Here is a 22,784-nt window from a genome sequence, read left to right as displayed (position 1 = left end):
ACACACTGCACAATATATACAACACAAACTACGCATTGTATGCCACACACACTACACAATATATACCACACACACACACACACTGCACAATATATACCACACAAACTACACATTGTATGCCACACACACACTGCACAATATATACCACACAAACTACACATTGTATACCACACACACACTGCACAATATATACAACACAAACTACACATTGTATGCCACACACACACTGCACAATATATACAACACAAACTACACATTGTATGCCACACACACTACACAAAATATACCACACACACACACACACTGCACAATATATACAACACAAACTACACATTGTATGCCACACACTACACAAAATATACCACACACACTGCACAATATATACAGCACAAACTACACATTGTATGCCACACACACACTGCACAATATATACCACACAAACTACGCATTGTATGCCACACACACACTGCACAATATATACCACACAAACTACGCATTGTATGCCACACACACTGCACAATATATACCACACAAACTACACATTGTATGCCACACACACACTGCACAATATATACAACACAAACTACACATTGTATGCCACACACACTACACAAAATATACCACACACACACACGCACACTGCACAATATATACAACACAAACTACACATTGTATGCCACACACACACTGCACAATATATACCACACAAACTACGCATTGTATGCCACACACACTACACAAAATATACCACACACACACACACACTGCACAATATATACCACACAAACTACACATTGTGTACCACACACACACACACTGCACAATATATACCACACAAACTACACACTGTATACCACACACACACACACACTGCACAATATATACCACATAAACTACACATTGTATGCCACACACACTACACAATATATACCACACACACACACACTGCACAATATATACAACACAAACTACACATTGTATGCCACACACACTGCACAATATATACAACACAAACTACACATTGTATACCACACACACACTGCACAATATATACCACACAAACTACACATTGTATACCCCACACACACACACTGCACAATATATACAACACAAACTACACATTGTATATCACACACACACTGCACAATATATACAACACAAACTACACATTGTATGCCACACACACACTGCACAATATATACCACACAAACTACACATTGTATGCCACACACTACACAAAATATACCACACACACACACTGCACAATATATACCACACAAACTACACATTGTATACCACACACACACACTGCACAATATATACAACACAAACTACACATTGTATACCACACACACTGCACAATATATACAACACAAACTACACATTGTATGCCACACACACACTGCACAATATATACAACACAAACTACACATTGTATGCCACACACACTACACAAAATATACCACTGACACACACACTGCACAATATATACCACACAAACTACACATTGTATACCACACACACACACACACACACACTGCACAATATATACCACACAAACTACACATTGTATGCCACACACACACTGCACAATATATACAACACAAACTACACATTGTATGCCACGCACACACTGCACAATATATACAACACAAACTACACATTGTATGCCACACACTACACAAAATATACCACACACACACACACGCACACACACTGCACAATATACATAGGCGTGTGCAGCCTATTGCATTAGGGTGTGCACCCTAAAGCACAAACTCACGCTGCGCGCGTGCATATATATATGTATATATATACGCACAAAGTTAGTATAGTTCCCCCACATTAGGTGCAGTATAGTTCCCCCACATTAGGTGCAGTATAAGTCCCGCCACATTAGGTGCAGTATAGTTCCCCCACATTAGGTGCAGTACAGTCCCCCCACATTAGGTGCAGTACAGTCCCTCCACATTAGGTGCAGTACAGTTCCCGCACATTAGGTGCAGTATAAGTCCCCGCACATTAGGTTGGCAGTACAGTTCCCCCACATTAGGTGCAGTTCAGTTCCCCCACATTAGGTGCCACCCAATGTGGGGGAACTGTACTGCACCTAATGTGGGGGAACTGTACTGCACCCCCACATTAGGTGCAGTATAGTTCCCCCACATTAGGTTGGCAGTATAGTTCCCCACATTAGGTTGGCAGTATAGTTCCCCACATTAGGTGCAGTATAGTTCCCCCACATTAGGTGCAGTATAAGTCCCCGCACATTAGGTTGGCACTGGTAAAACAACTGTATTACTGAAGTGCATGCACTGACTGGCTATCTGGTAGTGCCCCCTACAGTACAGGGAGGTAGTACATGTACTACTCTGTACATGTGCCAGTCAGCTGCTCCTTTGGACACCAGGTGAGGGGAGCTCCATTTTACTTTTTTTTTTTTAGGACATTGTGTGTACTGTACAGGACCCTGTGTGTACTGTAACGACCCTGAAGAAGCTCCTGTCCTCTACATAGACAGTGATTTACATCTTCCAGTGTTGTTGCGGACCTTGACTTTTGTTATAAGTCTCTGAATTTAGGGTTAATTGCGAAGATCCGTCCGGATTTAGGGGATAGATAAGGTCCGGTGATCTTGCAGAGTGCTTAGGGATTGCTACACTCACGGTTTGTAAAGATCAGCCGTCACCGCAAGGCTCTGGCCTAACCTCACTGATGACAGCAGCGCAGATCCTTCCCTGTCAACAGCCCAGGAACAAGAGAGAGAGCTATGGCTGCCGCTCCCTTATATGGGCAGGGCCATTTTGATTAGTCCGAGTAACTGTCACTCACCGTTACAAGGAATGATGGGTGAAATACATCATAGGGACCTCCAAAGGTCCTTAAGCAAAAACCATAGAGTTTACCTGATCACAAGACCCGCAGGTCATGCTACGCTCCGTACAGGTAATTAACCAATAATATAGAATTGTACAATTATATTTATATAAATCCTGAATAAACTGTTAGATAACTAATACCTAGATGAGAGGTGACAAGGGGTGGACTAGATAAGAAGGACCCCGACGTCCTAGGGACTCTGGCTATGGGGACCTCTATACAGGTACCGTATAGGATGCGGTACCAGGACACCATAAACCCCCTTACTTAAGATAAGTCGACCTCGACGCCTGTCCCCTAAGGCAGAGGAACTAGGACTAGACCAGGATGATACTTATAAATTTGCTATACATTCTAAGTAAACATTGAACACATTTACATTCTCTGATACCCTTACTAGTATCTGGACTAGACAATAGAAATATTTCTAGACATTGGTGCTATCTAGACATTAACGAAGCTGTCTAACCTTTAGTTTCTAGCTTCTTAGACATTTTTTTAAGCTTACTATACAATTAGGCATCTATCTGATATCTAGTTACTAGCTCCTAAGACATTTTTATTAGCTCTCTACACATTTTATGAGGCTAAACTAGACATTAGTACAGCTCTATATACTTTTAGCGTCAAGCTGACTAGACATTTTTATTATCTCACACATTTTATTCGCCAACAATAAGTTACCTGTTAGTACACAAAAGTTGTACTGGCTAGCCGGAAGCTAGGACACAGTAAGGTTGGCTGCTAGGGTCTATCGGCTACACGCTACTTACCCCTAGAGCATTTCACATAACCTACCAAGGTTACTTTAAGAATTACGTGTTTCATTTGTTAGCTCGCAAGAGCACCTACTGGCCAGGTAGAGCATCTCACACACGCAAAGAAAGAGAAGAAGTGTACCTAACAGTGGCAGGAATTGAATTTCAATAGGCTACAATCCCTAAAGTGTTTTCTTAAGTGAGATATTTATTTTGATGTATGTACTAGAGAAACTTGAAGTAGTACATTTAAGTCAGTTAGTTAAGGTACTATGTGTGCAAGTACTATTTTAAGGGCAATCTTCCCTATTATTTTTGTTGAGACAGGTGCTAGCGATTGGCAACAGCAATAATACTACCCCCAGAGGAGCCGGGGTGTCACCTATTTAGCTACTACTAAACACCTTTAGCATTCTTTACATTTGTATGTACAAGAATCATTTATGTTTTTAGTGTTGAGTGTACACGTGCAGCACACTGACATTTTCTGTGTACAGCTCTGACTCACTTTTTATGTACATAGATATTAGACTATCTTTCTATGTACAACCAATACCTATTTTTTATGTACACAGACACGAGGACACCTTCCTGTGTACAAGAACCATATACAGATTTACTACACAATTTACACAATTATCAACACTCCAACATGGTTCAGGCGCATTCACCTGATAAGTGCAACATTTAGCATAAGAGTTCTTATGAAGCTGCTGGTATATACATAAAACAGACGTGTAAGGATCAGCAGTCCACCTACACTAGGAGTTCATGGAAGGGAAAGGTAAACACGGCTTTAGCCACAACTCAGCCGGGTACAGTCCTTAATGAATCTCCTACAGGCTAGGAGTCGCTTGACTTAATAGTCAGGCACAAGCTTAGTGGTTACGTTGCTGAACTTTGAACTGGAATTATCTTAGCACAGTCCTGCTAGGCACAATTCTTAAACTTGGTTGCTGCAAAATAAAAGGGGTTAACACAAGAAACAATCTGATATTACTTTAAAGTCTCTTCAAAGAACATTCTTCTTTACTCTTGTTGTGCCTCTCTTGGTTCCCCCATACCTTCCAACAACAGGGGCAGGTGTAGAATTGACATAGCTTTGCCACACCACATTGGTGAGGATGGAGTGGTGGAAAGCAGCATTAGAAGGGGACACAGGCTTTCTAGCCGGGATCAAAGTTGGGCAATAGGGCTTGAGTACCATCTCCAAACTAGGATGTACCCATGACTCTTTCGTTGGTACCCTGGAAGCAGGCAAACTCTCCATGTCAGAAGAGGGCTTTAGTACATACGTTGGTACCTGTGTAGGAGGCAAACTCTCATTGCTCCGAGAGGGCCTAGGTACGTGCGTTGGTACCTCTGGAACAGAAAAACTCTCATTGCTCCGAGAGGGTCTAGGTACGGTCTTTGGTGCCCACAATTTGGGCTTACTTTCCCGAACTTGAGCAGGACTTGACTCTCGACGGTATGTAGAAAACGAAGAACTTCACTCTTTGCTGTACATAGAAGATGATGAACTTGGCTGTTGAGGCTCCTCCTCCTTGAGTACGCTGGTGGAGGCTTTAGGAGCGGACCTTTTCGGCCTCAAGTTGAAGGGATCGGACTCCCAATCAGTTGACGGAAAATACTTGAAGGGAAGCTGTGTTGGGGCTGTTGGTCTGGTGACCGCTGCAGCCCATCCTCCATGAAGGCTCTGGACGGGGTTGTACTCCACTATCTCACCCACCTCCAAGGTGTAGAACTTCTTATGGAGATATGGCCTTTGCACTGCTCGCCGGTTTACGAGGATGGTCTGCCCAGTGTGGCAATCAAGGAGTGTCCCATAACCGCTGACCTTGTCGAACTTGGCCACAGTTGTGTCACGATGCCGGCTGGCAGGTAGTGGATCCTCTGTGCCAGAGAGGGATTGGCGTGGACCGTGCTAGTGGATCGGTTCTAAGTCACTACTGGTTTTCACCAGAGCCCGCCGCAAAGCGGGATGGTCTTGCTGCGGCGGTAGTGACCAGGTCGTATCCACTAGCAACGGCTCAACCTCTCTGGCTGCTGAAGATAGGCGCGGTACAAGGGAGTAGACAGAAGCAAGGTCGGACGTAGCAGAAGGTCGGGGCAGGCAGCAAGGATCGTAGTCAGGAGCAACGGCAGGAGGTCTGGAACACAGGCTAGGAACATACAAGGAAACGCTTTCACTGGCACGATGGCAACAAGATCCGGCAAGGGAGTGCAGGGGAAGTGAGGTGATATAGGGAAGTGCACAGGTGAACATACTAATTGGAACCACTGCGCCAATCAGCGGCGCAGTGGCCCTTTAAATCGCAAAGACCCGGCGCGCGCGCGCCCTAGGGAGCGGGGCCGCGCGCGCCGGGACAGGACCGACGGAGAGCGAGTCAGGTACGGGAGCCGGGGTGCGCATCGCGAGCGGGCGCTACCCGCATCGCGAATCGCATCCCGGCTGGAGGCGGTATCGCAGCGCCCCGGGTCAGTGGATCTGACCGGAGCGCTGCAGTGAGGAGAGTGTAGCGAGCGCTCCGGGGAGGAGCGGGGACCCGGAGCGCTCGGCGTAACAGTACCCCCCCCCTTGGGTCTCCCCCTCTTCTTAGAGCCTGAGAACCTGAGGAGCAGACTTTTGTCTAGGATATTGTCCTCAGGTTCCCAGGATCTCTCTTCTGGACCACAACCCTCCCAATCAACTAAAAAAAAGGTTTTCCCTCTGACCTTTTTTGATGCCAGAATCTCTTTGACGGAGAAGATGTCCGAGGAGCCGGAAACAGGAGTGGGGGGAACAGATTTGGGAGAGAAACGGTTGATGATAAGTGGTTTAAGAAGAGAAACGTGAAAGGCATTAGGAATACGAAGAGAAGGAGGAAGAAGAAGTTTGTAAGAGACAGGATTAATCTGGCACAAAATTTTGAAAGGACCAAGATAGCGTGGTCCCAACTTGTAGCTAGGGACACGGAAGCGGACATATTTAGCGGAGAGCCATACCTTGTCTCCAGGGGAAAAAATGGGAGGAGCTCTTCTTTTCTTATCCGCGAACTTCTTCATGCGTGATGAAGCCTGTAAGAGAGAATTTTGGGTCTCTCTCCATATGATGGAAAGATCAAGAGAAATTTCATCCACAGCGGGCAGACCAGAGGGCAAGGGGGTAGGGAGGGGGGGAAGAGGGTGACGGCCGTACACCACGAAAAATGGGGATTTGGAGGAAGATTCAGAGACTCTGAAGTTATACGAGAATTCGGCCCATGGTAGAAGATCTGCCCAGTCATCCTGGCGGGAGGAAACAAAATGTCGTAAATAATCACCCAAGACCTGGTTAACTCTTTCTACTTGTCCATTGGATTGAGGATGATATGCAGAAGAAAAATTTAATTTAATCTTGAGTTGTTTACAGAGAGCCCTCCAGAATTTAGACACGAATTGGACGCCTCTATCCGAGACGATCTGCGTAGGCAACCCGTGAAGACGAAAAATGTGTACAAAAAATTGTTTAGCCAACTGAGGCGCTGAAGGAAGACCAGGAAGAGGGATGAAATGTGCCATTTTGGAGAATCGATCAACGACCACCCAAATAACAGTGTTGCCACGGGATGGGGGTAAGTCAGTAATAAAATCCATACCAATCAGAGACCAAGGCTGTTCGGGGACAGGCAGAGGATGAAGAAAACCAGCGGGCTTCTGGCGAGGAGTCTTATCCCGGGCACAGATAGTGCAGGCTCGCACAAAGTCCACAACATCCGTCTCCAGAGTCGGCCACCAATAGAAGCGAGAGATGAGTTGCACAGATTTCTTGATGCCTGCATGACCTGCGAGATGGGAGGAGTGACCCCATTTGAGGATTCCGAGGCGTTGGCGTGGAGAAACGAAGGTCTTTCCTGGAGGAGTTTGCCTGATGGAGGCTGGAGAAGTGGAAATCAGGCAGTCAGGAGGAATGATGTGTTGCGGAGAGAGTTCAACTTCAGAAGCATCCGAGGAACGAGAGAGAGCATCGGCCCTAATGTTCTTATCGGCAGGCCGAAAGTGAATTTCAAAATTAAATCGGGCAAAGAACAGGGACCACCTGGCCTGGCGAGGATTCAGCCGTTGGGCAGACTGGAGGTAGGAGAGGTTCTTGTGGTCGGTGTAAATAATAACTGGAAATCTTGATCCCTCCAGCAGATGCCTCCATTCCTCAAGTGCTAATTTAATGGCTAGAAGCTCTCGATCCCCGATGGAGTAGTTCCTCTCCGCCGGAGAGAAGGTCCTAGAAAAAAAACCACAAGTAACAGCATGCCCGGAAGAATTTTTTTGTAGAAGGACAGCTCCAGCTCCCACAGAGGAGGCATCAACCTCCAATAGGAAGGGTTTAGATGGGTCAGGTCTGGAGAGCACAGGAGCCGAAGAAAAGGCAGACTTGAGCCGTTTAAAGGCGTCTTCCGCTTGAGGAGGCCAAGACTTGGGATCGGCATTTTTTTTGGTTAAAGCCACGATAGGAGCCACAACGGTAGAAAAATGTGGAATAAATTGCCTGTAATAATTGGCGAACCCCAAAAAACGTTGGATAGCACGGAGTCCGGAGGGGCGTGGCCAATCTAAAACGGCAGAGAGTTTGTCTGGATCCATTTGTAGTCCCTGGCCAGAGACCAAGTATCCTAGGAAAGGAAGAGATTGGCATTCAAACAGACATTTCTCTATTTTGGCATAGAGTTGATTATCACGAAGTCTCTGAAGAACCATACGGACATGCTGGCGGTGTTCTTCTAGATTGGCAGAAAAAAATCAGGATATCGTCCAGATATACAACAACACAGGAGTATAAGAGATCACGAAAAATTTCATTAACAAAGTCTTGGAAGACGGCAGGGGCGTTGCACAGGCCGAAGGGCATGACCAGATACTCAAAGTGTCCATCTCTAGTGTTAAATGCCGTTTTCCATTCATCCCCCTCTCTGATGCGGATGAGATTATAAGCACCTCTTAAGTCCAGTTTGGTAAAGATGTGGGCACCTTGGAGGCGATCAAAGAGTTCAGAGATGAGGGGTAGGGGGTAGCGGTTCTTAACCGTGATTTTATTAAGACCGCGGTAGTCAATGCAAGGACGTAGAGAGCCATCTTTTTTGGACACAAAGAAAAATCCGGCTCCGGCAGGAGAGGAGGATTTACGGATAAAGCCCTTTTTTAAATTTTCCTGGACGTATTCAGACATGGCAAGAGTCTCTGGGGCGGACAGAGGATAAATTCTGCCCCGGGGTGGAGTAGTGCCCGGGAGGAGGTCGATAGGACAATCATAAGGCCTGTGAGGAGGTAGAGTCTCAGCTTGTTTTTTGCAAAAAACATCCGCAAAGTCCATATAGGCCTTAGGGAGGCCGGTTACAGGAGGAACCACAGAGTCACGGCAAGGGTTACTGGGAACCGGTCTTAGGCAGTCCTTGGAACAAGAGGGCCCCCAACTCTTGATCTCCCCAGTGGACCCCAGGTCGTATCCACTAGCAACGGCTCAACCCCTCCGGCTGCTGAAGATAGGCGCGGTACAAGGGAGTAGACAGAAGCAAGGTCGGACGTAGCAGAAGGTCGGGGCAGGCAGCAAGGATCGTAGTCAGGGGCAACGGCAGGAGGTCTGGAACACAGGCTAGGAACATACAAGGAAACGCTTTCACTGGCACGATGGCAACAAGATCCGGCAAGGGAGTGCAGGGGAAGTGAGGTGATATAGGGAAGTGCACAGGTGAACATACTAATTGGAACCACTGCGCCAATCAGCGGCGCAGTGGCCCTTTAAATCGCAAAGACCCGGCGCGCGCGCGCCCTAGGGAGCGGGGCCGCGCGCGCCGGGACAGGACCGACGGAGAGCGAGTCAGGTACGGGAGCCGGGGTGCGCATCGCGAGCGGGCGCTACCCGCATCGCGAATCGCATCCCGGCTGGAGGCGGTATCGCAGCGCCCCGGGTCAGTGGATCTGACCGGAGCGCTGCAGTGAGGAGAGTGTAGCGAGCGCTCCGGGGAGGAGCGGGGACCCGGAGCGCTCGACGTAACAGTTGCTCTTCTTCTTTCTAATGGCTCCTCCCCTTCTCAGGGGTGATCCCATTTACGAATGTATAATGCCTCCATTTCTTTGGTGTTTTCTTGCCACCGTACTTTCTCTTCATGGGGCAAATGCACGTGCTTGGGGGCATAGAGTTTTTTGTGTCGGGCCTTTAGTTTTTCCATCAATTCGGCCAGCTCGGCTTCTTGACGGGCCCTTTCTTTTTCTGCAGTTGGAATTGGTGGGAGTGGCTTCCCAGGTAATGGTTGAAGTACTCTGTGCATGTACTCGATCAGCTCCGGCTCATCTCCGAACACCCATTGCGGCAATTTTGGTGAGCACGGTCGTGCACTTGGCAAGCTGGATAGAGGCATGACCTCAGGGCTGGAGGAGGAAGAATAGGCCGCCTCTGGCGGGGTACTCATTGCAGACTCCTCCGATGGGATCTCAGCCCACGAGCCCCAAGTTCTGTGGTGAGGGGACAGTCTCACCGGCGATGCACCTCCAGGTGTCCCTGCGCTCTCCGCTGGAGGTGTCTCTGGCCAATCGTCGTCATCATCAGGCAGTGGGGGAAGATGGCAGGCCCCCTCTTCGTCTAATGACAACCGCTGCAGACGGTCAGCAAGTTCTTGGAAAAGTCGGGCTGCGACTTCCACAACTTTCCGCTTTTCCGGCGCCATTTTGCTAACTTCACCACATAAAACGCTTCTCCGCCATGTCTGTACTCTCCGGCTCTCTGTGCAGACTGAAGAGGTTGCTCTGCATGGTGGCTTTTATAGTGGGCTTCCCCAAAATGGCAGCCGGCAGGAAGGACGTTATCGGTGCAGCCCCGACTTCCGGTCCCTCCAGAGACGACTCCTGTGTCTCCAAGTTCTCTTTCGGTTGTGACACAGCAACTTGGCAGCTTTGCCCAGGGGCGGGGCATGGCGCAGCGCAGGCTTTCTTTGCGCGCTTTTCCGGCAGCAGTTCGGCTCAGCCTGTGCCGACCGGACCAATGGATCGCAGCATGAACTCATTTACACATCTTAGTTGTAGATGAATTTTCGCCTCCCCCCTTACTTTTCTCATGGCCCCCTTGTATGGTGCACCACAAGCACCACTCCCGTACACAGCAACGTGGTTTACAGCACATGAATAAAGTTTGTTTTCTGGGGAGGAGTACACTTTCACTAGTGGCGACTGTAGTAGGCACACACCCTAATCCTGTTCGTGTGACGCCAAAAAGGCTTTGTGGTAGGTCTCTGGGGTAGGGGTAGTGTAGTCAGGGTTTTGCTTTAGTATATCAGGGGTTAAGGTTAACCCTATTGTTCGTGACGCCAGGCTGAGGGTTAGTATGCTGAGGTAATTCTCCGGCCTATCGCCGCCCTTCCCAGTAACGATAGGTGCATGCAAATAATGACTGAAGGTCCACAAGGTAGCTGAACTTGAACTTGGATAAACTTTACTTAAAGACTTGCGGTACATCCAATGAACAGTAACAGTCTCATTCAAACAGTCTCCATACACTTCAGTGACTGACAGTTGTTGCGGACCTTGACTTTTGTTATAAGTCTCTGAATTTAGGGTTAATTGCGAAGATCCGTCCGGATTTAGGGGCTAGATAAGGTCCGGTGATCTTGCAGAGTGCTTAGGGATTGCTACACTCACGGTTTGTAAAGATCAGCTGTCGCCGCAAGGCTCGGGCCTAACCTCACTGATGACAGCAGCACAGATCCTTCCCTGTCAACAGCCCAAGAATAAGAGAGAGAGCTATGGCCGCCGCTCCCTTATATGGGCAGGGGCAGGGCCGTTTTGATTGGTCCGAGTAACTGTCACTCACCGTTACAAGGAATGAAGGGTGAAATACGTCATAGGGATCTCCAAAGGTCCTTAAGCAAAAACCATAGAGTTTACCTGATCACGTGACCCGCAGGTACTGCTACACTCCGTACAGGTAATTAACCAATTATATACATTTGTACAATTATATTTATATAAATCCTGAATAAACTGTTAGATAACTAATACCTAGATGAGAGGTGACAAGGGGCGGACTAGATAAGAAGGACCCCGACGTCCTAGGGACTCTGGCTATGGGGACCTCTATACAGGTACCGTATAGGATGCGGTACCGGGACACCACACATTCTATACTACACACTCTATACTACACACATGCACACCTGTCCCTGCACTCTATACTACACACATGCACACCTGTCCCTGCACTGTATACTACACACATGCACACCTGTCTCTGCACTGTATACTACACACATGCACACCTGTCTCTGCACTGTATATTACACACATGCACACCTGTCTCTGCACTATATACTACACACATGAACACCTGTTTCTGCACAGTATACTACACACATGCACACCTGTCCCTGCACTGTATACTACACACATGCACAACTGTCCCTGCACTGTATACTACACACATGCACACCTGTCCCTGCACTGTATACTACACACATGCACACCTGTCCCTGCACTATATACTACACACATGCACACCTGTCTCTGCACTATATACTACACACATGCACACCTGTCTCTGCACTGTATACTACATACATGCACACCTGTCCCTGCACTGTATACTATACACATGCACACCTGTCCCTGCACTGTATACTACACACATGCACACCTGTCTCTGCACTGTATACTACACACATGCACACCTGTCCCTCCACTGTATACTATACACTTGCACACCTGTCCCTCCACTGTATACTATACACTTGCACACCTGTCCCTGCACTGTATACTACACACATGTACACCTGTCCCTGCACTGTATACTACACACGTGCACACATGTCTCTGCACTGTATACTACACTCATGCACACCTGTCCCTGCACTGTATACTACACACATGCACAACTGTCCCTGCACTGTATACTACACACATGCACACCTGTCCCTGCACTGTATACTACACACATGCACACCTGTCCCTGCACTATATACTACACACATGCACACCTGTCTCTGCACTATATACTACACACATGCACACCTGTCTCTGCACTGTATACTACATACATGCACACCTGTCCCTGCACTGTATATTATACACATGCACACCTGTCCCTGCATTGTATACTACACACATGCACACCTGTCTCTGCACTGTATACTACACACATGCACACCTGTCCCTCCACTGTATACTATACACTTGCACACCTGTCCCTGCACTGTATACTACACACATGTACACCTGTCCCTGCACTGTATACTACACACATGCACACCTGTCCCTGCACTGTATACTACACAAATGCACACCTGTCCCTGCACTGTATACTGCACACATGCACACCTTTCCCTGCACTGTATACTACACACATGCACACCTGTCTCTGCACTGTATGGTACACATATGTATGATAAACACACACATATCAGGGCTCTGAACTGTTTGCTACACAAAAGCACAAAGATCTAAAAATAAATATCGCTGATACTTAAACCTCCCTCTGCAGCTCTCAGCCTGATGTCTTCCAGAAACATCTGGCACGGAAATTCCGCCGTGTGCACAACGCAGCATAATCCCGTTGAATTCAACGGGACTTTGCTGCAGCGTAAATTCCTTGCGGACATTCCAAGCGAAAGTGTGCACAGAATTTCCGCTGTGTGAACTCGGCCCAGAAATTCCGCTGTGTGAACTCGGCCTAAGGCCGGATTCACACGGCAAAATTTTTGCACTGAATTCTGCACTGAATTCTGCATGAAAATTCTGCATTAATTTATAGCCAATACATTTCAATGGGATTCCGCTGTCCCATTCACACAACATAATTTCTGCTGCAGGAATTCCATTGAAGGGAATGGGCTATAATAAATTCATGCAGAATTTTCATGCAGAATTCAGCGCAGAAATTCTGCCGTGTGAATTCAGCCTAAGGGTACGTTCAGACGAGCGGATCCACAGTGTATTTTACTTTGAAGGTGGTTTAGTCAATGGCTGATCCAACATGTCACACAGTCAGAGGCTATATGCACAGCAGAGGTGAGTTATCATGTTAGGGTCCCATCCGATATGAGGCCACCTCCGCGTGGTGGATGGGGGGACACATCCTGCTCGGAGCGGCAACACGCAGAATTTTCATGCAGAATCCAGAGCAGAATTAATTGCAGAAAGTCTGCCGTGTGATTGCGGCCTTAAGGCCGCTTTCATACGACGGAAATTCCGCATGTGTTTTCGACGTGGAATTCGACATACATTTATTGCCCATTAACTTTAATGGGATTCCACAATGTCATTCACACAGCAGAATTTCTGCATGCGGAATTCTGCTGCTGAAATTCTGTTTTCCGCGGTCCGTAAAATTTAAGCCTGGTCTTATATTTTTCCGGACTTTGGTTGCAGAATCCAATTAAAGTCAATGGGGCTGACTTTCTGCTGAATTCACACGGAATCTTCACAAATTATCACTGTTTAATTAAATATAATCTATCATGATGCGTAATCATGCAGAATCCGTGCAGAAATCTCTGCAAGGATTCTGCACAAATTCAGCACTGATTCCGCATGTGTTTAAAAACTGCAGAATTCTGCACAGAACCAATGGGGAAGCAGACCATGCAGATATGTGGAATTTCCGTTGTGTGAACACAGCCTAAGCCACGTTCACATGACGTAAATTCCTCATATCTGCATCAATTCTGCGTCCGCATTAGTTCAGTGCAGAATTCTGCAGATGTTAAACAGATTCAGAATTGATACAGAATTTGTGCAGAATCTGTGCGGAAATGTTTGCACAGATTCCGCATGATTCCGCATCTTCACTCTGCAGCCACTCGGGACTCCTGCAGTGCTGCGGTACTGTTACTTCTCCCATCATGGAACAGAATCGTTTCCATGATGGGAGTAGAAGTTCCCCAACTGCGGGAATCTGCTGGTGGGTGGGGAGTCTACTGTTGCGTTAGTACTACTACTCCCATCATGGCACAGAGTCTGTTCCATGTTGGGGGTAGTAGTACAGGGGCTAAGGGATTGGTTGCACTGGGTTTCACTTCTGAAACCTGATGCGATCAAACGTTATTAACCGGGGGAGCGGGCGGCATGCCACCCACACCGCTCCCCAAGAATGTATTTTTTACTGTCAAAAAGTCATATTCAAATACCTCGCCGGGAGCCCTGAATAGCCGGCACCAAGTAGCCATTCAGGGCCCCCGGTGGGATTTTTTAAATTCTAGAGTGTGGATCAGATTTGTTATATAGATGGCCAGCCAGGTATCGCGTTGCAATGCCACCCGCTTCCCCAGCAGGTGCCATCTCTCCTACTACAGCTCCCCTCGTGGACAGCGTCTGTTCCATGATGGGAGCTGTAGAAGGAGAGATGGCTCCTGCCGGGAGCCCTGAATGGCTACTTGGTGCTTCTTTCATTTTTGAAAAGGCCTCTGAAAAATGAAAGAAGCGATCTGATTGGTTGCTATGGGCAACTCAGCAACTTTACCTCTGGACAGGTTTTGATAAATCTCCCCCACAGCGTTTGTGTGGACCTATCTTTTTTGTTGTAAATTTTCTTTAGAACTTGGTGTGGCGCACATGCATTTTAAAATAACTGGTTAGATAGTATTTGTGCTTGAAATTGGCTGACTAATGTGATATTGCTGCACTGCACTGCTTGCTGAATAAGGCATAACACGTCTGTCCTTTGGTAGAACGGTGCTCTATCACCAAATTTATGGGCATCCATGCAGCATTTTATGTTATGATTTGGCAACCATAACTCATTGGCCACTTCATTAGGAATGAGCATTGAGATTGCCTGGCCTGATATCCTAATTAGAGATGAGCGAACTGAAGCAGATGAACCCGAATTCGTTACGAATTTCAGGATTTATTCGATTTGTAACGAATGTGAATATCGCAGCGATTCTATCGCGCAAATCGCTTAATTAAACTCCATTTTAAAGCATTCCAGGCTCCAGGACACCTAAAATGGCAGATCCACTTGTCATTACATGGGAAGGCAAGGCGGGAAGGGAGGTAAGCGGGATGACCCTGAATCACACGCAGGATGCAGCCTATCAGCAGCCAGTCACCCCTGTGATATCACAGTCATATATAATCGGCAGCCATTTTGCGGCTGCTCATTTCATGCCATATACATTGCAGAGAGAGAGGACGGTTGCGTGTCTCTGTGTGTTACACAGACACGCTGAACTGATCATACCGCAGCGTCGCACTACCAACTGCTAGTCACATCAGCGTTGTGGACAGAGAGCAGTGCAGTGCTTGTTCTCACTGAGAACAATTTTTACAATAGCCATTAACCTCCCAGTCACTTTATTCAGCATTTTATCAGAGAGGGGCAGATAGCTTTTCGTTGCCTCATACATATCAACAAGCTGCCTTAAAGGGGTACTCCGGTGCTTACACATCTTATCCCCTATCCAAAGGATAGGGGATAAGATGCCTGATCGGGATGCAAGCCTACGGGAGGGGGCGTGACAGCTATCACGCCCCCTCCCGTAGGCTTGCATTGAGGAGCGGAGCGTGACGTCACACGGGGCGGGGGCGTGGCGTCACACGCCGCCTGCCCTGTGGTCGACCGTAATCAGACCCGGAGCGAACATGCTCCGGGGACTGATTACAAACGGGGTGCCGCATGCATGATCACGGGCGTCCCCAGCTGCGGGACTCCTGCGATCAGGCATCTTATCCCCTATCCTTTGGATAGGGGATAAGATGTGTAAGCACCGGAGTACCCCTTTAACTTCATGAACCTTATCACAGTAGGCAGGAATGATTTTTCAGTGCAATTCTGTGTATTTTTTCCACAAGAAATCATCTGCTGCTTATACTAGTCTGTAGAAGGTATAATAACCAGCAGTTCACACCATTCTTAATACTCTGCGACAGAGTGCAATTTTTTTTTTTGTGGTGCTGCACTGTTGTGTCCTGCTGCTGTGCAAAAATACGTTTTTTCAGTGGACTGTAGTGCATTTTTCTGTCCTCATATGCGCATTCCACATACCTACATCAAAGCAGTCTACTATTTTGTATCTGTAAATCTGTAACCAGTCTAGATACTGGGAAAGTCCAGGCAAAAGTCATCACCAGCTGGTGTTTTACGAAAATACGGTTTCCAAGTGTTCTGTAGCGCATTTTTTTGCCCTCAAATGTGCAAACCACATACCTACATCTAAGTAGTGCACTTTTTTGTACCTGTTAATCTGTAACAAGCCTACATACAGTGACAGGCCAGGGAAAACTAATCACTGGCTGTTGTTTTATGAAAATACCTTTTCCAAGTTTACTGTAGCGCATTTTTTTGCCGTCATACGTGCATACCACATTTCTACATCTAAGTAGTGTACCATATTGTACCTGTTAATCTGTCAAGGTCCTATATACTGTGAAAGTCCAAGCACTAGTACTCACCGGCTGGTACTTTACAAAAATAAAGAGTTTTTAATGCCTATTGTAGAGCATTTTTCTGCCCTCATCAGTGCCTACCGCATACGTACATCTGAGTAGTGTACTATTTTGTACCTGCTAATCTGTCAAGGGCCTACATACTGTGAAAGGACAGCCAAAAGTAATCACCGGCTGGTGTTTTATAAAAATTACAGAGTTTTAAGGCTCATTGTAGCGCATTTTTTTGCCCTCATAAGTGCATACCACATACCTACATCAAAGCAGTCTACTATTTTGTATCTGTAAATCTGTAACCAGTCTAGATACTGGGAAAGTCCAGGCAAAAGTAATCACCGGCTGGTGTTTTACGAAAATAAGTTTCCCAAGAGTACTGTAGCGCATTTTTCTGCCGTCATACCTGCATACCACATACCTAAATCTAAGTAGTGTACCATTTTGTACCTGTTAATCTGTCAAGGGCCTACATACTGTGAAAGTCCAACCACTAGTACTCACCAGCTGCTGTTTTCCAAAAATACAGAGTTTTTAATGCATATTGTAGCGCTTTTTTCTGCCCTCATCTGTGCATACCGCATATGTACATCTAAATGGTGTACCATTTGTACCTGTTAATCTGTCAAGGGCCTACATACTGTGAAAGGACAGCCAAAAGTAATCACCGGCTGGTGTTTTACAAAAATGATAGAGTTTTTAGGCTCATTGTAGCACATTTTTCTGCCCTCCTAAGTGCATACCGCATACGTACATCTAAGTAGTGTACTATTTTGTATCTGTAATCTATCAAGGGCCTACATACTGTGAAAGGACAGCCAAGAGTAATCACCTGCTGCTGTTCTCAGGGCCAGATTAAGGCTGCCTAGAAGACGGAGCACTTCATTATGTTGGGCCGCCCCCCCCCAACAGTTCCCCCATATTAGGTGCAGTATAGTTCCCTCACATTAGGTGCAGTACAGTTCCCCCACATTAGGTGCAGTACAGTTCCCCCACATTAGGTCCAGTACAGTTCCCCACATTATGAGCAGTACAGTTCTCCCACATTAGGTGTAGTATAGTTCCCCCACATTAGGTGTAGTGTAGTTCCCCCACATTAGGTCCAGTACAGTTCCCCACATTATGTGCAGTACAGTTCCCCCACATTAGGTGTAGTATAGTTCCCCCACATTAGGTGTAGTGTAGTTCCCCCACATTAGGTGCACTACAGTTCCCCACATTAGGTGCAGTACGGTTCGCCCACATTAGGTGCAGTATAGTTTCCCCCACATTAGGTGCAGTACAGTTCCCCCACATTAGGTGCAGTACAGTTCCCCACATTAGGTGCAGTATAGTTCCCCCCCATTAGGTGCACTATAGTTCTCCATATAAGGTGCAGTATAGTTCCCCCACATTAGGTGCAGTATAGTTCCCCCACATTAGGTGCAGTATAGTTCCCCCACATTAGGTGTAGTATAGTTCCCCCACATTAGGTGCAGTATAGTTCCCCCACATTAGGTGCAGTACAGTTCCCCCACATTAGGTGCAGTATAGTTTCCCCCACCCTAGGTGCAGTATAGTCCCCCCACAGTAGGTGCAGTATAGTTCCCCCCACATTAGGTGCAGTACAGTTCCCCACATTATGTGCAGTACAGTTCCCCCACATTAGGTGTAGTATAGTTCCACCACATTAGGTGTAGTACAGTTTCCCACAATAGGTGCAGTACAGTTTCCCACATTAGGTGCAGTACGGTTCCCCCACATTAGGTGTAGTATAGTTTCCCCCACATTAGGTGCAGTATAGTTCCCCACATTAGGTGCAGTATAGTTCCCCACATTAGGTGCAGTATAGTTCCCCACATTAGGTGCAGTACAGTTCCCCATATTAGGTGCAGTATAGTTTTGCCACATTAGGTGCAGTATAGTTCCCCCACATTAGGTGCAGTATAGTTCCCCACATTAGGTGCAGTATAGTTCCCCACATTAGGTGCAGTATAGCTCCCCCACATTAGGTGCAGTATAGTTCACCCACATTAGGTGCATTATAGCTCCCCCACATTAGGTGCAGTATAGTTCCCCCACATTAGGTGCAGTACAGTTCCCCCACATTAGGTGCAGTATAGTTTCCCCCACCCTAGGTGCAGTATAGTCCCCCCACAGTAGGTGCAGTATAGTTCCCCCCACATTAGGTGCAGTACAGTTCCCCACATTATGTGCAGTACAGTTCCCCCACATTAGGTGTAGTATAGTTCCACCACATTAGGTGTAGTACAGTTTCCCACAATAGGTGCAGTACAGTTTCCCACATTAGGTGCAGTACGGTTCCCCCACATTAGGTGTAGTATAGTTTCCCCCACATTAGGTGCAGTATAGTTCCCCACATTAGGTGCAGTATAGTTCCCCACATTAGGTGCAGTACAGTTCCCCATATTAGGTGCAGTATAGTTTTGCCACATTAGGTGCAGTATAGTTCCCCCACATTAGGTGCAGTATAGTTCCCCACATTAGGTGCAGTATAGTTCCCCACATTAGGTGCAGTATAGCTCCCCCACATTAGGTGCAGTATAGTTCACCCACATTAGGTGCATTATAGCTCCCCCACAGACATACAGCCTTCAGCCATATACATTGTATGGCTGGAGGCTGTATGCCTGTTTGCCTCATTGTTCCGACCACCGCTCCAGTCCGGGGACCTTGGGGACCGGGGTCACGATCTACTGCCATGGCCTATGGACCATATCAGTAGGTCCTGGAGGAGTGGAGGTAGGAACACTGAAGACGACTTGCCGCTGGTCACTTACCATGTGCGCGCGTCCTCCTCGATGCTCCACTCCACTCTGCTTTTCTCCTATGGGGGCATGCAGGGACGTCAGTGATGTCCCTGCATGCGCTACCTGCCGGCGGCCCCAGCGTTTTTAAAGTTGACGCGGGGGCCGCCGCAGTGAGGTAACCGCCGGGGTATCCTTGTGTCCTGAAAAGATTTTTCGGGACACAGGAATGTCCCGAATGTGACGGGGCCCCCTGCGGGCACGGGGCCCGGAGCAGGCGCTCCATGAGCCCCAATGATGATCCAGCCTTGGCTGTTCTAGACACATACTGTTTTAAGAGTAGTGAAGCGTATTGTACTACCCTCATATACGCACTAAGTATGTCAGGCAGAGAAGTGCCAGAATGTGCACAGAGGAGTGGCAGAGGCCTAAATCCTTCAGGCAGAGGTCGCAGCAGACTAGGGGTGAGTGGCAGCAGGAGTCGCAGTGAGTGACATCTGACACCCCGAGTCAACAGTCGGTGGGTTCCTCAGACACAACCCTCAGTTGGGATGACCTTGGAGAAGTCCCTGTCCTCCCATTGCCTGTGTTCTATGCTTTTCCATCTCCTACAGAAGTATCTTATGCTGTGGGTTCAGCTCCACTATTCACTTAGGACGATCTAATAGAGGACAGTCAGCAGCTACTGCCCAGCCAAGAAGGGGAGGAGACATGTGCCGCTTCCTCCGCTATGCGGCCAAGTAGTGATGAGGAGAGTGACGTGGGAGGCGGTGTTACCAGGGTTCAGGGTCCTGAAGCAGACACTGTTGAGGAACCTGGGGAGGACATCAGTGACATGCAGACACTTCACTGTGTCTGCACATCACTGATGATGATGAAGCCGATCGTAATTGGGAGCCGGGTGCAGACGGGGCTTCATCATCATCAGGAGAAAAGAGTTGCAGGTTGCCCTTGAGGCAACAGCTGAGCCAGCAAGGCAGCAGCATGGTTGGCAGTCAGCGTGGTGGCAGAAGTGGAAATTCTGGAGCCAAACGTGCCGGGGGAGACCTCCTGCTTTGCGGAACCAGGGGTTCCTGGAGACAGCGGCAGTAGCAGTCAATTAGTGCAGACTGTAGATGGGAAAATCAGCTACTCGGCTGTGTGGCAGTTTTTTATCAAGAATCCGGAGGAGGTTCACGTAGCCACATGCAAGATATGTCTGCAGAAGGGGAAGCGTGGCCAGGGTCCCAATGTTGGCACCACGGCCCTGCGTCAACACATGCTTCGCCACCATAAAGCGGCCTGGGAGAACCGTGGCTCTGATGTAGTGGTCCAGCCTGCTGCATCACCCAGTGGCCAGCCAAGGCTCCACCACCTCAGCCAAAGGGAGCTGTGTGTCATACCCTCCTTCTGTCGCTCCAGATGCTTTTGCTTCTCCCACTTTTAGTCAGCCATTCTGCCAACAATTCATCCGCGAAGCCATGTCCAAGAGAAAACAGTATGCACCCACTCATCCAACGGCACAGAAGCTGAATGTGCTCCTGTTTAAGTTGCTGGTGCTGCAGTCCCTCCCTTTTCAAGTGGTGGACTCTGCACATTTCAGAGAACTGATGCCTTGTGCCGAGCCGCGGTGGAGAGTACCAAGCTGTCATTTCCTTCCAAAGAAGGCAGTACCAGCCCTGCACAATTTAGTGGAAGAGAAAGTGGGCCAGTCCTGGAGCCTGTCAGTGGGTACCAAAGTGAATGGCAGCGCCGACATCTGGAGCTGTAGCTACAGTCAGGGACAATATATGTCCTTTATGGCTCACTGGGTAAATGTGGTTCCTCCACAACCCCAACTTGGACAGGTCACACTGCTTCCTTCTCCACGCTGTCAGCTCGTTGGTCCTGTGACAGTGTGTGACTTCGCCTCCTCATCCTCCACCATGTCCTCAGCCTCCACTGCCCGGACAAGTCTCAGTGGTCCTTCAGCATACCATGTGTGCAGGGCACGGCAGTGTCACGCTGTTCTTCACATGGTTTGCCTTGGCGAAAAGTGTTGGAAACAATGGCTGGTCAGGGCAATGGAGACGTTGTGCCTACATCTCACGGCCACATGAGCCCTGTGGGGGCTTGTTAGATATGGCCCTTTATACCCACACGCCGGGGTCCGGGACACTAAAACTTGGAAGTTAAAAGTTCAATTTCAAAATCATTAATTGAAATTTCAAAATATTAAATTTAAATAAAAAAAATCATACATTTCAATGGTCTCCTCATGCTTCAGCCAACTCCAGGCTGTGTCAGTCAGGCAATGTATGGTATACTGATACTGCTGCTGGGCCTGGGTCTGGGAATAAAAATTTTGTTATGGTAGGTAGCACCAGCTATCCAAAATCTTCATTTAAAATTTAAAACATTCTTGTGTTTTTTCTTGGGGATTGTGAAGCCCTGAGGTCTCCTCATGCTTCAGCCAACTCCAGGCTGTGTCAGTCAGGCAATGTATGGTATACTGATACTGCTGCTGGGCCTGGGTCTGGGAATAAAAATGTTGTTATGGTAGGTAGCACCAGCTATCCAAAATCTTCATTTTAAATTTCAAAAATTTGTGTGTTTTTTCTTGGGGATTGGGAAGCCCTGGTGTGTACTCATGCTTCAGCCAACTCCAGGCTGTGTCATTCAAGCAATATATGGTTTACTGATACCGCTGCTGGGCCTGGGTGTGGGAATAAAAATGTTGTTATGGTAGGTAGCACCAGCTATCCAAAATTTTCATTTTAAATTTCAAAAATGTGTGTGTTTTTTCTTGGGATTGGGAAGCCCTGGTGTGTACTCATGCTCAGCCAACTCGGGGCTGTGCCATTCAGCCACTATATGGTCTCCTCATGCTGCCAACACCTCCACGCTGTGTCATTCAGCCACTATATGGTCTCCTCATGCTTCAGCCACCTTCACGCTGTACCATTCAGACACTATATGGGCTCCTTATGCTTTCCCCACCTCCAGGCTGTGTCATTTAGCCAATATATTGTTTTCTGATGCTGCTGGGACTGGGATATTAACT

Source organism: Hyla sarda, chromosome 6 (assembly GCF_029499605.1).
Source record: "Hyla sarda isolate aHylSar1 chromosome 6, aHylSar1.hap1, whole genome shotgun sequence".
Lineage (NCBI taxonomy): Eukaryota > Metazoa > Chordata > Amphibia > Anura > Hylidae > Hyla > Hyla sarda.
Note: the sequence above shows the minus strand (reverse complement) of the source record.